General features: G+C 34.2%; 1 long non-coding RNA gene across 1 annotated transcript in view; it reads left to right on the forward strand.

The window, feature by feature from the left end:
- LOC130542730 (uncharacterized) overlaps nt 1–17,351 on the forward strand; it is a 281,631-nt gene that overhangs the window by 63,998 nt on the left and 200,282 nt on the right. The window lies entirely within an intron of this gene.

Genomic DNA, 17,351 nt, shown 5'->3' on the forward strand with positions numbered 1-17,351 from the left:
GTAAATGTGAAACTTCTTACTAAAAAGAAACCTTTAAATAGAATGTTAACCTGTGGTGCATCCAGGAAGGTTATCTTTGTTGATTCAAAACAAAAATACAAGCCATGACCATTCCACACATACAAAGCCCTAAGTAATTTCAAATAAAATAACTGCTTAGCTGAATGCTTAAGCAATTTTGGATTGCTGGAGTGAATCAAGGAATACTTATAATGTAAGCTCATTAGGTTCACAGAGAAATATGCTGAATTAATTCACGTGTTCTCCAGCTCATTTAAACCACACTTTCTTTTCTTACTTTGGATTACTAGATGCTTTGGCTAATACCATTCGGTAAGCTGCGTCTTATAAATTTGCCTGTTTATGAACTGTCTTGCTATTAAAAATTCTATAACAAAAATCACTTGAATCAAGTGAAATCATTAAAAATGTCTGGCTCTTAAAAGTGTATCTTTCTTTCATCCATCATAATATCTCCCTATGCACAAAATAAGCTAGAATATTTATGATGGTTTATATATGATGGCTTACATATGGTTTTTACATTTATGATGGTTCCCAAATATGGTAAAATGCATTCCAGTGTTAATAGAGATCCAGTTGATATGAAGATTCAATCTTGATTTTATAGTCTGGCATTTTTATGGAAGATTTAGGGGAATCCTTAATCTCTTATCCAGTGAAACAATGTGTCTCTTCTTATAGGAAAAAAGGGAAAAAATTTTTTTAATACAAACTTTGCTCTCAGGAAGAGTTCCCTTTTTTTTGTCTGTAAAAATATGTACAAGTTTGTTGTAGATTGTGGTATGTATGTCCTGGTTTTAAGTCTTCAGTTCAGAAACCTCATGATTGTTCTATCTAAACCTATTTGGGAAAATATCTATTTCTCTGTTTAAGAAATTATTAATTTACGGTACACACAGTGTGGCATTGTATGAATTTTACTTACCTCAACTTGGCTCTCCTAGACTCTGAACACAATATAAAAATAGACTGGCACATCATGTTTAATTATTCAGGCACATAGATTCACCCTCTCTCCAATTTTGTCTGCCCCCAAAATATCAAAGCAGCAACAGCTTGGGGCCTAAGTCTGCAAGGACTATTGAATTTGCCACAACCAGGCAGAGATAGTGAAAAGCATCATGAATAATGGCTGAATATGGTTTAAACATTCTTTTAAATAGGGTATAAAAAGAAATAAAATCCTTTAACTGTTTCCTACCTATTAGTGTTTTGAAATTTTTTACTCAAAGCATGCTAGTAGAAAAATCACACTGAGGTTTGTCCCAAAATGAGTTGTGTTAGAACAGTAAGATTAAAACCAAGATGCGTGTCTTTCCATAATGTAATTATTATTCTAAATATTTTTTCACTTCTTAAGAATATAGTTGTTCACTAAGGTTCTACAGAAGAGAAAAAAATAAACATATAAATGTTAAGATTTATCTCATTTCATACCTAATCTAGCATGGTTTGTTTTCACATTACTACTTTACATGGTCTCTTCGCTGACATTTTCCCGAGAGATTGAATTGTAGAGATAACACGGATTGGAATGAATTTCCATTTTGTACTTGAGGGCAAATTCTTGGGTCTTATAATAGTGGCCAAATATAGACAATCTACACCAAAATAAAGCGAACAGGTACAACATTGGGGCTACTTGGGTTTAAAAAAGCATTTTCTGTTTCAGTTACCTGAAAACTTCAGCCCAAGGGAGAATTTAATTAAGATCTGAATTCTCTTTTATTTGATCTGGCTGTGTCATTGTCATTTTAAACACCCCCTTTATTGTCAGCATTTAGGCACAGGTTTTGTTTACATGTATGTGACAAAATCTAGCACATTGTTTAAATATTAAACTGGCTGGTTTAACATATCACACCATATTTGATTTGTTCTATTGTGTTGTTTAATTTAACCCAAACTAAACTATGAAAAACAAGCATATCTAAAGTAGCTTTACTTTTGTCAGAAAACCTGACTATTTTTTCATGAAATTGCAAAAACTTGCAATATTCTTTCACACCTCAATTCTCTCATTTCAAAAATGAGCAGAGGATATTTATAGACATATTTTTGATAGATACCCCACTGACAGATGGAAGTCACCTTTAAATTATGAGGCGAAATGTGAAATTATAGGTGAAATTTGACATCTTAAGAGGTTCGTCTTCCTCAAATGCAATTATAAGAATCAGCCTAGTTTGAAAATAGCAAATGCCTTTCACTATCTTCAGGATGGATATTTTGGAGAGTCTCAGTATGATCTTGATGGGTACATCAGAGATTACGGAGGATTGTGGTATAGTGATATATTGAATTATATATTAAATTCACTGTTTTTTCCAGCTTTACTGAGGCCAAATTGACAGATAAAAGTTATATATATTTAAGGTATACAAAGTGATGACTTGTTATATGTATACATTGTGAAATGATTACCACTATCAAATTAATTAAAACATCCATCATCTCAGTTACCTTTTGTGTCTTGTGTGTGGTGAGAACACTTAAGATCTACTCACTTGGGGCACCTGGGTGGCTCAGTCAGTTAAGCGTCTGCCTTCAGCTTAGGTCATGATCCTGGGGTCCTGGGATCGAGCCCTGCATTGGGCTTCCTACTCAGAGGGGAGCATGCTTCTCCCTCTCCCGCTCCTTCTGGTTGTGCTCTCTCTCTGTCCCTGTCAAATAAATAATAAATAAAATCTTTAAAAAAAAATCTCTCTTAACTAATTTTAAGTATACAGTACAGTATTAGTAACTATAGTCACTAAGCTATACATTAGATCCTTAGAACTTACTTATCTTATAACTGGAATTGTGTACCCTTTGACCAGTATCTCTTCATTTCCCCCTAGAAGCCCCTAGCAACCACAATTATATTCTCTGGTTCCAAAAGTTCAACTTTTTAAAATGCCACATATAAGTGAAAGTATGTAGTATTTGTTTTTCTGCGCCCGGCTTCCTTTGTTTAGCATACCATCTTCTACATTTATTTCTGTTGTCGCAAGTGGCAAGATTTCCTTCTTCTTTATGACCTAATAATATTCCTGTGTGTTTGTGTTTCTGTGTGTGTGCATGCCAGATTTTCTTCATCCATTCATCCCTTGATGGATACTTACATTATTTTCATATCTTGGCTATTGTGAATAATACTGCAGTGAAGATGGGTGCACAGATACCTTTTCAAGGTACTGATTTCATCTTCTTTGGATTGTATAACCAGAAGTGGGATCTCTGGAACATATGGTAGTTCTGTTTTTTAAGTTTTTGAGGAATCTCCATACTGTTTTCCGTTTTGGCTATATCAATTTACCTTTTCTAATTTGAACTTAAAGTTGTGTTGCTTGATTGTTTATGAACTTAAATCCCATCTTGTCTTAATATAATTTTAAGAAGAAAATATCACTGTGATTTATATTAAAATATTTTAGGGTGCTTCAGAAGGCTATAAATCAATAAATGTATAAAAAAATCCATGTATTTGTTAACAGATATTGAGTATCTGTTATGCGCCAGTAACCATGCTAGGTGTTGGAAATATAGTAGCAAATCAAGCAGACGCAGTTCTTGCTGTCACAGAACAAAAGACACAGACATAAAAGCTACCAAATGAAAAAATCTTTATAAATTGTGGTAAATGCTCTTAAATGAAATGGAATGGAGAAATATGAGTGTGTGGGATGGGTGGAATAGATATACTTTGTGGGAAAGCCTCTTTGAGGAATGGATGTTTAAACTAAGAATCGAATAATTAGAAGGCACTAGCCATGTGAATGACAAACAGAAGAGCTCAATAAAGCAAAATGTGGCAGGATCATGCTGATCAGTTGTGTGTAATGTGATAAGTTCTTTTGGAGCAATAAACCCCGGGCGAAAGCAAAGAAGGACCAGAAGGTGTATACATCCCTTGAATTGAATTCCAAGTGCAATGGGAAACCTTTGAATTTCAAGTAGGGAAGGTATAGTGGTAATATGTAGAGAAGGATTGGAGAGTCACAGGTACAAGCAAGGGGGCAACTTGAGAGGTGGCTGCAAGAGTTCACATGAGAGATGATAGGATTGACAAATGTAGTGGTTGTAGACATAGGAAGGTAGAGGTATTCCTAATAGAATTTAGAGGAAGATCAGTTAGAAAAAGTCATTGAAACTTGATGACAGAATAGATGTGGCAAGCAGGGGCTGGGAACAAACTGGAAGAAAATAATAACTTCTTGGGGCGCCTGGGTGGCACAGCGGTTGGGCGTCTGCCTTCGGCTCAGGGCGTGATCCCGGCGATCTGGGATCGGGCCCCACATCAGGCTCTTCTGCTATGAGCCTGCTTCTTCCTCTCCCACTCCCCCTGCTTGTGTTCCCTCTCTCGCTGGCTGTCTCTATCTCTGTCAAATAAAATCTTAAATAATAATAATAATAATAATAACTTCTTTATTTCTGCCTTCAACTGAATATAGGGTGGAACATTTAATCATAAGTGGGAAAGTGGTATTTGAGTAAAAATGAAGGGTTCTGTTCTACATGTTAAGTATGGCGTGTTTGAAATATTCAGTTATAGTTGTTAGGAGTTCATGTGGAAATGAGAATGTAGAACCCAAAGAAGTGATTTGGGTTGCAAATATATATATTTAGAGATTATCAATATATAGATTTTACAAGAGAATTCTCCTTTCTACTGATAATATCATGTAGTTGGGACTAAGTACCACTCCACTAAAGCTCATGCAAATAGTATTTGTTTCCTCGTATTAATTCTTTTTAAAACTACCCTTACCTGTCTTTTTATATTATCGGACAATACACTGTACACCTAGCTTCTTACATCAACAACCTAGAAGTCATCAGCAACCCTCCTCATATTCCTCATCTCCACACATATAAAAGCCATATTCAGAGGTCTCAGGCCACCAGTCAGATACTCCCTTTCATGCCTCTGGATAGGGTATCACAGAATCCTTACTTTTCTTTGCTACTTTGGGTTGAATATTGAGTATAGTAATGAATAAGTTGTTTTTTCAGAATTATCTGTTTTTTTAAATGTCCAATCAAAATTATTGTCGCTTGTGTCCCTTTCTGAGCTGATAGTTGGTTAATGTTTGGTTCAAATTAATTAAAATATCATCTTAAACCAGCTGTCTTCTTGCTCTGATCTGCACAGCTCAAGTATTTACCTCTTAAAGATGACCATGATCCATTTCTAGTTGTGCGTCTTCACCCTTTTTTTTTTTTTTAACTATTTAATACCTACCCACCCTTCAAGGCCCAGGCAAGCATTTGGCCTCCATGAGCCAACTTAAAACCTTTACCTTGCTCTGAAGTCCTTCTTCCTAAATTTTCCAAGGCCCTTACTGACTATTTATTTTATTCTTGCTCCTTTCTTTATTTCCAAATGTGTTTGATCTTATTTCCTAGAAAATCCTCATGATTTGAACTGTGACATATAAGGTTATTTCTCTTGAAACCTGCATGGGTGTATGGCTGAGTTAAAAAAAAAAAAAAAAGATGGTCAACAAATGGTAACTGAATAGAACTTTAAGAGGTGTTTACTGGAAATATTTTTCAAGTTTTTATTTAAATTGCAGTCAGTTAACATATAGTATAATATTAGTTTCAGTAGTAGAATTTTTTGATTTGCTTACTGGGGATATGAAATGAAGTGATGTTTGGGCAGAAATTTCAAGTCATCATAATTGTAGAAATAAATATTGAGGGATTGATAAGATTCTTGACACATTCTCAGTAAAACCATGTTTGTGGTTACTTAGCATTTCACAAGGACAGTTTTACACAGAATCATACAGAATAACACAAGACATGGTTTTCCACACAGTATTAAGACACATAGAAATGGAGTTTTTCCTCTTACTGTGGATGATAAAATTATGTTACCAAGTGTAAAGTCTCCGTGAAATAGCCTAAAAGGCAAACTTCCATTACAACGTTGCTTTTGTTTCCATTAGCCATCATCATCTTGGTTTCTGAGTACTTAGTTCAACAATTAATCAGAACTTTCTGGAGTTACTGATTTTAACTTAATTCTAGCCATTTTTTCTTTTCACTTGTACTCACCTGTCAGTTTAACAGATAGACTATTATATCAAAACCCTCCACATATTCCATAATACATGTTTAGAATAGCAATTCCACAGTGACAAGGATATCACACAATAAATTCATATGGGACCTCCACTAAGCAGCTAGAATAAAGTCTCAGATTTTGTTTAAATTGATGTTATGTGATCATTCGATAGCTCAAAAGAAATCACTAATGTCCATCATTTTGGTAATTTAGAACATGCACTGGGGAAAGCACTAGGGATACAAAAATTTAATAAAATAATTGATCAGTACTCAAGAGCTCAAATAGATAAACAAACATAATGTCATATGATAAGTGCGTTGGTAGAAACATGTATAAATTGTTTGAGAAATCAGTGGTATGCCTAGGAAGCTAGCCTGGAAGGGTAACTCAGAATTTACCAGGAGAATGAGGAAAGCAACACATGGAGAGAACAAACCTCTTGAGCAAAGGTGCAGAGGTGGCCACAGGGGAGAAGCTGCTCTCTAGCCCACCTTCCTTTTCCCTCCTCCAGCTGTACACCTTATCCAACCCCATTTTCTCATACAGCTTCTATTCTTTGGTCATTCCTTAACCTAGGAATGATCACACTGTAGATGTGGTCTAAATTCAAGAAGGTGGACCTGGGGAAAAGGGCTGGTTACAGGCATTGGATATGCGCTTGGCACCATTTGGGAAGGGAATTCCCAGGGTTCAGGACCCAGAGACGTGGTTTATTAGAGGGGGAGTATACAGTATCACAGTGAATTTGTCCCTTAGCCTCCCACCTCTTAGTCCTTCGGGCATAGTGAAAGGAAAACCATAGTAGGGCCATCTGAAGTATGTTATCCAAGCCAGGGGCTCATCTTTCCCAAGTTTAAGGATTATAGTGGCTGTAGCCATCTATTTTTTCTGTTTATGAGTAGCCCTGGTATAAATTCAGACCTTGACTCCTAAAGATACCTTTCCAGGTCCTAACATTGATATTACAGTATTTTCCAGGATGGTCAGTAATAGTTGCCTCAGTGTGTCAGTGAGAAATGAGCAGAATTATTTAAAATAAGTGATGAAAATATAGCTTTGCCTATAGTTTGGCTTTGTTTTTAAGATTATGTTTGGTTTTCTCTTGCAACTTAGTACAACTAAGTGTAACAAGATGTTTTTCTTAATTTTTAGCAAGAATGAAATACTTTTAAAGTTCTGATAGTTAATATTGTCTGTGACCTTCTCTGGGGGAAAACGGTTCAATTAACTGCTGTATTAAAAAGTCATTTGCTGTGAGAAGAGAGCACTCATCTTGATTCTATCTCATTTTCATAATCCTTTGAAACACCTTGCACATAATGGAAAACAAATAAATATGCCAGACAATTTATCGAGTCAAATAGCAGTTCATCCCCTTTTCTCTCATATATTTATCTTGCTATTTCTGCTTGAATGTTTTATCCTCTGGGTGAATGCAGTGTTTTTTAATTATTTTGAAGGAAGCTTAACAGAGATAGGAATAATCCAATTAAAAATAGTACTGTTCCTGCAGCTTTGTTACCTATTGTAGAAATTTAATTCTTGTTATAACTTTGGTTGATAAACATGTTAATAAGAGATTTACTGAGAAGAAATAAAACTTAAGAAAGAGATATTCCCTAGACACAGTAGACTATTCTACAAATGATAATTTCTTACTTTTTTTTTTTGTGAAAATTCTAACGTGTCTCCAGTGATTAAATTCCACGGTCCTCTAGTAAAATAACTTATCTTTACTTTGATATGAATAATCAGAGAAGCTAAGCCTACATTCTGTCTATGCTTTTTCACCCTGTCAGTTAACATTTACTTTTCAGACAATGGCATCTGAGATGATTAGTTTTAAATATCTGAGCATTGTTTAACAACTGATAATTAATATTAATTGACACTATCCTGTAAATAATTATTTACAAACCTCATTCCTATGTGAAATAGAATTTTTTATATAAGCTTAGTGATTTTTGCCTTTGTAGTGCAACCTATAAATAGGTTGAAAAAAATTGTTGATACATTTTCAATATAAACAGCAAAAATAGGAAATACAGACACACAGGAACGCACGCACATGCAGAAGACAGGCTGCCCACACCGGAAAGTTACCTATATTTGATTTGATTCTAAACAGTATTTTCATTGCTTTCCTTTGATTTCAACTATTAATGTAAAAGAGTTCCTGGCAATGATGTTGTATGTGTAGTGGGTACTCTTTAAAGTTTCTGAACCATCTATGAGCTGTATTCTGGCAAAAACGTACTCAGAAGCAGCTAGTTTATATTTCTTTGGGTTCATTCTTTGGGTTCATCCTTGGTTGAGATTTGCCCATGATTATTAAAGTTCATCTGGGAGAATGGACACTCTTCTCAGTTCACAATGTGATGGATTTGGGAAGTGAATAAATCTGAAAGGACTTACAAACAGCATCTGTTTTATTTCGTGGACGTGTAGCAGGAGGTAAAGTGACAATGAGTCCTACACTTCTGTACCAAATTTGGCTAGATCGTGAAAGCTATAAAGCAGAAGAATGGTTTAACTTTTCTCAGAGACAGCAAAGAGGAGCAGAAAGTATAAAGGCTAGGATCAACACCATTGAAAGGACAGGCTGAGAAGGGGAGACCTCTTAAGAGAAAGCCGAGAAACTGAGGGAGGAGGTGAATAGTGTGAAATGCCATGGGATGGTCAAGGAACAGGGGCTGAAAGTTTTTCTGTGTTTATGAATTTGGAAATTTGGGCGACTTTATAGAGAGATTTCATTAGAATGATAAATAGCAAATATAGAACTTCTCTAAGAATCTCAAATAAGATAAGAAAGAATTGTTTTGTGAAAGAGTGCAAGGTCAAGAGATAGTTAAGTTTGAAAGAGCTCTTTGAGAGAATTGCTTGCATCCTGTCTTTCTTTAACATGCACTCTACTGTATGGTGACTAACGTAATATAATAGAAAATATTATAATAAAAAATAATCAAAAAAACCATGCACTCTAATATAGGACTTTAAATTTTTTAATGGAAAATTTTAATTTTTACGTAAATTTTACTCTAGATAATTTTAAAAAGTAAGTTTGTAAACAGACCACTCTTTTTTCACCTTCAGTTTCAGTAAGTTATTAAGGAAAATTTTTTACATAGGTACCTTATCCAAATTAATATAATTCCTAATGAATTATAATTTTAAATAAGATATAGCTTTGATTTAAAGTAATTTGTTATTTGTTTGTTTGCTTACAATGATGTCCGTACAGTAAAGATCCTAAATAATAATAAAAATGCGTTTCTGGCTAACCATACTTTTCATGTGCAGTGTACTTAGAATTGCAGACATTTGTGATATCCATAAATTCATTAGTGTACCAATTTTTCTTAACAAAGATACGTGTGAGAATTTTTCCTATGCCTTCAACTCCAAAAGCTTCCTACGTTTTGATTCTGATGATGTGTTGTAATCCATTACTTATTCACTTATTCTGTTACTTTTGCCTTAATTTATAAAAGTGATAAAAACATAATTCTGAGGTATGGGCTAGACCTTCACTATAGTCTCATATGGTCATCACTGATGCATATGGTTTGGAAGGGGGTTGGGGACGGAGAGGTGTAAATAATACAATCCATGCATTCATTCAGTCTGCATATGTCTCAGCACAGTAAATCTTATGGGTAATAAAAGTCATGACAAGGTGTGACTAAAGGCTAACTAACGTCTAGAGCAAAGAACCTCAAGTGTATCAGAACTCTCCTTTCAATCAAGTGAGGAAGAAGGTTAAAGAATCACGGCCTATAAATTTGCATTGGAAAATTTGGGTACGAAAGTGGTTAAAAAAAAGATTTTGAAAGAAATTACATTTTTTTTTTCTCCCCTGTACATTCTCAGGCTGTTGTGGCCTGGGATATAAAGCAGACAAAGTCTTGGGTTTGTAATGAGTGAACAGTGGATTGAGGCTATGTGGACAAAATAAAATGCAAAATTTTTGAATTTGGGTAGTATTCCACCATAAGTTATAATATGAAAAATAAGTGTGTATTCAAAGTTAAACATGACAGATTTCCTCAGGTATCTTGCTTTTAGGTGAAAGGTGAGTCCTGTCTCCCATTTGTTCTGAGTCACATAGTGCACTCATCAAGGGGCGTTGATTCTTCCTTTTTTTTTTTTTTTTTAAGTTTTTATTTAAATTCCATTTAATTAACATACAATGTAATATTGATTTCAGGTGTACAGTATAGTGTTTTAGCTCTTCCGTACACCTGGTACTTATCATAGCAAGTGCATTCTGTAATCCTCATCATCTATTTTACGCATTCCCCCACCCACCTCCCCTCTGGTAACCATCAATTTGTTCTCTGTAGTTTCTTAACTGTTTCTTGGTTTCCCTCCTTCTCTCCACCCCCCCACCCTTGTTCATTTGTTTTGTTTCTTAAATTCCACATGAGTGAAATCATATGGTATTTGCCTTTCTCTGACGATTTTGCTTAGCATAATACTCTCTAGCTCAATCCACATCCTTGCAAGTGTCAAGATTTGATTTTTTTATGGCCCAGTAATATTCCATTTTATGTATATACCACATCTTCTTTCTACACTCATCAGTTACTGAACACTTGAGCTGTGTACATAGTTTGGCTATTGTAGATAATGCTGCTGTAAACATCGGGGTGCATGCATCCCCTTGAATTAGTATTTTTGTATTCTTTGGGTAAATACCTAGTAGTGTAATTGCTGGATCATAGGGTAGTTCTATTATTAACTTTTTGAGGAACCCCCATACTGTTTTTTAGAGTGGCAGCACCAGTTTGCATTCCCACCAGCAGTGCAAGAGGGTTCCGCTTTCTCCACATCCTTGCCAACACCTATTGTTTCTTGTGTTGTGGATTTTAGCCATTCTGACAGGTGTGAGGTGTTCCCTTATAATAGTTTTGATTTGTATTTCCCTGATGATCATTGCTGTTCAGCATCTTTTCATGTATCTGTTGGCCATCTGGAGGTCTTTGGAAAAATGTGTACTTGTTTCTTCTGCCCACTTTTTAATTGGATTATTTGGTTTTGGGGTGTTGAGTTTTGTAAGTTCTTCATGTATTTTGGGTACTAACCCTTTATCAGATATGTCATTTGCAAATATCTTCTCCCATTCCATAGGATGCCTTTTAGCTTTGTTGATTGTTTCCATCACTGTGAACAAGCTTTTTATTTTGATGTAGTCCCAGTGGTTTGTGTTTGCTTTTCTTTCCATTGCTTCAGGCGGCATCTAGAAAGAAGTGCTGTGGCCCATGTCAAAGAGGTTACTGCCTATGTTCTCCTCTAGGATTTTTATGGTTTCAAGTCTCACGTTTAGGTCTTTCATCCGTTTTGAATTTACTTTTGTGTATGGTGAAAGAAAGTGGTCAACTTTTGTTCTTTTGCATGTTGCTTTCTAGTTTGCCCAACACCTTTTTTTTGGAGAGATTGTCTTTTTCCCATTGAATGTTGAAGATTAGTTGACCATAGAGTTGTGGGTTCAGTTCTAGATTTTTCTGTTCTGTTTTATTGACCTGTGTATATATTTTCGTGCCACTACCATACTGTCTTTAGGACTGCAGCTTTGTAATATAGCTTGAAGTCTGGAATTGTGATGCCTTCAGCTTTGCTTTTCTTTTTCTGGGTTGCTTTGGTTAATCAGAGTGTTTTGTAGTTACATACAAACTTCAGGATTGTTTATTCTAGCTCTGTGAAAAATGCTATTGGTATTTTGGTTGGGATTGCATTGAATGTGTAGATTGCTTTGGGTAGTGTAGACATTTTAACAATATTTTCTTAAAATCCATGAGCAAGGAGTATCTTTCCATTTGTTGTTTTATCCTCTTAAGTTTCTTTCATCAGTATTTTGTAGTTATCAGAGTACAGGTCTTTTACCTCTTTAGTTAGATTTATTCCTAGGTATCTTATGATTTTTGATGCAGTTGTAAATGGCAGTGAGAATTTTTGCATCCATATTCATCAGGGATATTGGCCTGTAGTTCTCTTTTTTAGAGGAGTCTTTATCTGGTTCTGGTATCAGGTAATGCTTGTGTCATAGAATGAATTTGGAAGTTTTCCTTCCTTTTCAATTTTTTGGAACAGTTTGAGAAGAACAGATATTAACTCTTCTTTAAATGTTTGGTAGAATTCCCCTGTGAAGCCATCTGCCCCTGGACTCGTTTGTTGGGAGAATTTTGATTACTGATTCAATTTCTTGTTACTGGTCTGTTGAAGTTTTCTATTTCTTCCTGTTTCAGTTTTGGTAGGTTATATGTTTCTAGGAATTTATCCATTTCTTCCAGGTTATCCAGTTTGTTGGCATATCATTTTTTATAATACTCTCTTATAATTGTTTGTATTTTTGTGGTGTTGGTTGTTATTTCTCCTCTCTCATTTATGAATGTATTTATTTGGGTTATTTTTATTTTCTTTTTTGATAAGTCTGTCTGGGGGGGTTATCAGTTTTATTAATTCTTTGAACAAACCAGCTCCTGGTTTCATTGATCTGTTCTCTTGTTTGTTGTTGTTGTTGTTGTTGTTGTTGTTGTTTCTATATCATTTTTATCTGCTCTAATCTTTTATTATTTTCCTTCTTTTTCTGGCTTTATGCCCATTTGTTGTTCTTATTGTAGTTTCCTTAGGTGTATACTTTGGTTTTTTATTTGAGATTTTTCTTGCTTCTTGAGATAGGCCTGTATTGCTATATACTTCCCTCTTAGGACTGCTTTTGTTGCATCTGAAAGGTTTTCAATTGTCATGTGTTAATTTTCATTTGTTTCCATGTATTTTTATTTCTTCTTCAATTTCCTGGTTGATCCATTCATTCTTTAGTAGCATGTTGTTTAACTTCTGTGTATTTGTGGTCTTTCCAAATTTTTTCTTATGGTTGACTTCTGGTTTCAAAGCATTGTAGTCAGAAAAGGTGCATGTTGGGGCACCTGGATGGCTCAGTCAGTTAAGTGTCTGCCTTTTGCTCATATCATGATCTCAGGGTCCTGGGATTGAGCCTGGTGTCCTGCTCCCTCTCAGCAGGGAGTCTGCTTGTCCCTCTCCCCTGACTCCTCCCCCTGTTTGCACTTGTGCTCTCTCTCGCAAATAAATAAATAAAATCTTAAAAAAAAAAAAAGAAAGAAAGAAAAGAAAAGCAAGAAAAGGTGCGTGGTATGATTTCAGTCTTTTTGTATTTCTTGAGGCCTGTTTTGTGACCAAATATGTGATCTGTTCTGGAGAATGTCCCATGTGTACTTGAAAAAGATGTGTATTCTGCTCTTTTTGAATGGAATGTTTTGAATATATCTGTTAAGTCCATCTGTGTGTGTCTTACAGAGCTATTGTTTTCTTGTTTATTTTCTGTTTAGATGGTGTGTCCATTGATATAAGTGGGGTGTTAAAATCCCCTACTATTTTTGTATTATTATCAATTAGTTCGTTCATGTTTTGTATTGTTTTATGTATTTGGATGCTTTCATATTGGGTTCATAAGTGTTTATAATTGTTATATCTTCTTGTTGGATTGTCCCTTTTTTGATTATATAATACCTTTCTTTGTCTCTTTTTACAATCTTTGTTTAAAGTCTAGCTTGTCCACTATAGGTATTGCTACTCTGGCTTTCTTTTGACATTCATTTGCATGATCAGTTTTTCTCCACCCCCTCACTTTTCAATCTGCAGGTGTCTTAAGGTATAAAATGAGTATCTTGTGGGCTGCATAGAGATGTGTCTTAGGTTTTTTTTATCCATTCTGACACCCTTTGTCTTTTGATTAGAGATGCTGTCCATTTACATTCAAAGTAATTATTGATAAACATGTACTTAGTGCCATCTTATTACTTGTTTTGTTGTTTCTGGAGATTTCTCTGATCCTTTCTTGTGTTTGTCACTCTCCTCTGCACTCAAAGAGCCCCCTTTAGTATTTCTTTCAGGGCTGGTTTTAGTGGTCATGAACTCCTTTAGTTTTTGTTTTGTCTGGGAGACTGTCTCTCCTTCTACTCTGAATAATAGCCTTACTGGATAGAGTATTCTTGGCTATAGATTTTTCCCATTCAGCACTTTGAATGTATCATGCCATTCCCATCTAGCTTGCCAAGTTTTGCTCAGAAATCTCTAGTTAGCTTTATGGGTTTTCCCTTGTAAGTTAAAGACTTGTTTTGTCTTGCTGTTTTTACAATTTTTTCTTTATCACTGTATTTTGCAAATTTAATTACAATATGTCTTGGTGTTGGCAAAGAGCATTTATTCTTATGTGATCAAAAGAACCATGGAATTTCCCACTGGTGTTTTACATTAAATTTCTGTATGTTTTAGATCATAATATTGCTCATGTTATCTCTGATCATTTTATATGTGCTATAAATAATACTACCCAGTCTTTGTTACCTGTTACTATTTTTTTAATTATTTCATCTAATCTAAATGTTTTTGCAAGTGAAAAAGAGAAGCTCTATAATATGGGAATGGAATGAGGGAACCACTACCTTAGGAGTGCCTTCCTCAAAATAGGTAAGTATTCATACAGTTCCTAGGTCCGGGCATACCTCATAGATATGATGGGTTCAGTTCCAAATCACTGCAATAAAGGAAATATTATAATAAAGTGAGTCAAGTGAATTCTTTAGTTTCCCAGTGCATACTAAAGTTGTTGTTTACACTGTATAATACTCTGTTATATATACAACAGCATGATGTCTAAAAAAAAACCCTGTTTTTTTATCAGCTGTGTTCCAGAGACCTGATAATATGTTGGATGCATTTTAGACTTATTATATGAGCTCAAAAATTCCTATTGAAAATGTTGGCCTTTTAATAATATGATCCAATGAGCTTTATTCATCATGTTACTTCCAACATATCACAAAGATATTTCAAAACACTGCCATGTTTATTGTTTTTCGGGAAGTAACTTCCATATAAGTGAAAGTGTTTTCTTTAAACTATCTAATATTTGAGGAAGAATGAGCCATAAGATTTTCTTGGTAGTCAAGTTTTATCTATCAGCATTGTAATCAAAAACAGTTGTGCTATTTGAAGTAAGAGTAAGAGTGGTGAAAATATAGTCATTGTTTTTGCTGTCATTGGATTTTGTTGTTATTTCCAAAACCTTTCTGTGATGACTCCTCCAGGAATTTTGAAACTGTTTCATCTGAAAATGCAAATTTCCTGGATGCAGTAATGGCCAGTTACTACTGGAATCTGAATTGTCACCTTCATTTTCCATTGAAACATATATGAAAATGTATCCATGTATGCAGCATTAATACAATCCTAAAAATTAAGTTTAGATTGAATTATCTACAGGATATCAAAGGACTCTTCATTAGTCTGTCTCATAAAAGTACTGTAAAATTTAACCACAAGAAAATATAGGAGAATGTTTCTACTACCTTTTAGAGAGGTATGGCCTGTAAGAATCAGAAACTAACAGCAACGTCCTTTCAAATGTGAAACCTTGATAAAACTACCAGAAAACCTAGTGACAAAACCTAGTGAACAGAAACTCGCAATTGCTGTATACGTGTTTATAACATTTAACATAAAGATAACAAATAGTAATAATGGTATTATCCTAAGTTTTTTAATCAAAATGTAGAGAGGAATGAATGAATGAAGGCAAGTAAAATTATTCTTGATACTTCATTTTATTTAAACAAAATATAAATGGATAAGCTGTTCTTTATATAAGTGATTGGTAAAATCTTTATATTAAAAAGAACACACCAACCACTTAGGAATTAAGGGAAAAGAATATTTCTACGCACATGCACACAAACTTAGCTTTGATTTTAAAAATAAGATCTTTGTAGATGTTTCCTTGGGAGAAAAATACATTTAAAAAAATCAAATATAGGAAAAGGCAGAAAATGAGAGCTTTGTAAAGATACCTCTTTCAGGATAATAATTTTAATTTGTTGTTTTAATTTAAAAAGTTTTAATGGAAAAATTAAGCAGGATTCCTTGAAAGGAATACTGAAATATTTTTTATCAGAACTGTTTTGCTCTAAAAATGTGATATACAATGTGAAAAAAAAAAAAAACAACTCTTTAGGATTTAGGGATTTTTTTTGTGTCACCCTGCCTTTTTTTTCCCCCAAATAACTTGAAAACATTTAGCCAAAAGAAAATGCTGTAATTATTAAAGAAAACAACATAATTATTAAGGGGAGTATAAGTTATTGCAGTCAAGTGCCAGGTTTTACTATGTAAAGTGTCAAGAAACACATCTAATATTCCTTTATATAAAAGAGTTTAAGTGTCTTTCTGATTGAGCTTTTATTCTCATATGTTTTTAATTATGAAGATTGCAAATTGTATAGTTAGCTACAGGGAATAATATCCAAAAACACTTACTATTTATGTTTATCAAGAGAAATGAAATAATGCTCACCCAAATTACTTCAATGATATATTCTGAGAAATGAAAAGGACCATGAATATAACTGAAAATGAAGCACATTAATAAAGTCAGCTTCAAAATTATCACGGTATATTATAAAAAGCAACATCCTGCATGTTGGGAGAGTTTCAGGAGTCTCTCTTGCTAGTTAAGCACAGGACAAATCCTTTTACCTTTCATCTTTCCCTGGTCTGATATTCCATAGATACATGATACTATCTAGCACCAATATAATGTTATTGAGTAATAGTTAAGATTTTCAGTGGAAGCTACTGTCAGCAAAATATATGAACTTATGCAGGTATGCTATCATGTAGTAATAAGAGCAGCTTAAGAAAATGCTATGGTTACTAATTCACATGAAACTAAGAGTTAAAGTATGTAATTTTTAAGGTCTGGTGAAAAATCTATGAAAATACCAATTGTATTTGAGGTTTACTGTTACTTTTTGAAAAGAATAAATAAGGACCAAGTAGAATAAAAAGTTATTACATAAAATAAAGGCAAAAAGGGAAAGAGATCTTGAAATTGGTAATAAAGAAAATATACTTCTGGTATATATCACAGATTGGCAAATTATGTCCCACGGGCCAAATCCAACCCACCTCATGTTTTTGAAATACAGTTTTATGGGAACTCAGATACACTCATTTGTTTATGTATTGTCATTGACTGCTTTCCCTTTACAACTACAGACTTGAGTAGTTGCTACAGAGACTGGCCCACATCTAAAAGTTTTAGTATCTGACCCTTTACCAGAAAAGTTTGTTGACATCTGGCATAGAGGAATTCCAAGACAAAAATGTTAATTAATACCATGCTAAAAATACAACCCACATCTAAATGCCTCTTAGTTTAATTAGTGTCTTTGGGCTTCTTTATAAATACATA

The sequence above is a fragment of the Ursus arctos genome, unplaced genomic scaffold (assembly GCF_023065955.2).
Source record: "Ursus arctos isolate Adak ecotype North America unplaced genomic scaffold, UrsArc2.0 scaffold_5, whole genome shotgun sequence".
Taxonomy (NCBI): Eukaryota; Metazoa; Chordata; class Mammalia; order Carnivora; family Ursidae; genus Ursus; species Ursus arctos.